The sequence below is a fragment of the Pteropus vampyrus genome, unplaced genomic scaffold, assembly GCF_000151845.1.
Source record: "Pteropus vampyrus isolate Shadow unplaced genomic scaffold, Pvam_2.0 Scaffold181, whole genome shotgun sequence".
Lineage (NCBI taxonomy): Eukaryota > Metazoa > Chordata > Mammalia > Chiroptera > Pteropodidae > Pteropus > Pteropus vampyrus.
This window is the reverse complement of record NW_011888962.1, coordinates 1,514,470-1,515,994: the sequence shown is the minus strand read 5'-3', so window position 1 is coordinate 1,515,994 and position 1,525 is coordinate 1,514,470.

Sequence of the window (1,525 nt, the reverse complement as noted above, 5' to 3'; positions counted from 1 at the left end):
GCTCCATGTAGGAGAGAGAAAGGAAAAAAATCAAGAAAAGGAAGATGATGCCTGTTTCCATATTTTTAACTGCTATTTTTAAGCAATAGCAACTAGTTGGTTTTTAAAATTCAGAGAGTGATAAGTTCAATATTCACTTTTTAAGGCTTACCTTATGTGATCCCTCTGCAGCACCATGTTCTTGCTCTCTCCTCTTCCATTCTTAGGCTCCTTTGCAGTTCTTTTTCTCTTATACAGCCATTCAGTGTAGTCGATTTTATGATTTTTTTCCTTGGCTCCAAGATCCTTTTCCTAACACTCTTTCTCTAAGCGATCTAGACACCTATACATCAACTTTCCTGCCCAAATGTCTTTTTGAAGCATTTGACCTTCATATCTCATCATCTATTGCCTATTTCTATTCAGTGTCCTTCAGACATGAAATTTAGCATGAGCCAAGCTTACAAATACGAGTCCAGGTTTAGGTGTCACTCAGAAATATAGATGAAATTAGTGATGGGATAGGGGAAGACTCAGAGGTGAAGGTAGGAAATTCATTGCACAGGTTGCTTGCTAATAATTTCAAAATCTGACAGTTCAGAATGTCCCAGTGTCTAAAACAACAGCCTCAAAATAATATGGTATCAGTGTATCATGTAGTGAGTAGCTGCTTCTTCAACATCAATGCCTGGCTCAAATAAACAATATTTGTCTCTGTAATCCTTAGTCACGTAGGCCAGATAGTATCACATTTGGAAAGCAGTGTTTTTTCCTCTCTTCCTCTGACTTTGGAATAAGCTCTAAAATGTGCATAACACTGTGTGTGTATGAGCAAGAAAGAGTCCAGGGCCTGCTGGGCATCAGGCTAATAAACTTGTCTGATAATTATAGGTATATGATTCAATAGTGCTACTTATTTAATTTACTTCAATATATTTGTTTGCTATTTATTTTTAAAACTTTTTAGGATAGCTACATTGAGCTAGAACTAAAAATCAGTGTTTATTGGACTTTATCATAAAAAATATGCAGACCAGAGATTTTAGAATTTGTCCACTTTGAGTGAATGGATAGACACTAATATCCTTGTGAAAGAGAATAAGATTGCAAATACACTTTTTGGTAGATACTTATAGTGGGATAGACAGAAAGTTGTAACAGTAAGGTCATGATAATTATAACAGATGACTTTAATGGTCTAGTAGGGTAAAGTGATTTTAGTCACACAACAAGTATTTATCAAATATCTGTGATGTGTCAAACAGTGAGAGAGCACTGGGGTTACTGGATGGAGGGGGCAGAAACAGACCTTGTCTCTCCATTCAGTGGACTGACACAGTATGAAGGAGTTCCAATACTTAAACAGGCTGTTAAAATGTATTGAGCTAATGTTAGAAAAGCATATAATATAATGAAAAAACTAACCAGGCTTGGAGTTAAGAAAGCTTCCCTGCAGCAAATGACACCTCATCTGAGACCTGAAGGATAATAAGAGATAGCCAGACAGAGGCTGAGGGAATGATGTTCCTAAAAGAAGGAATAGCAT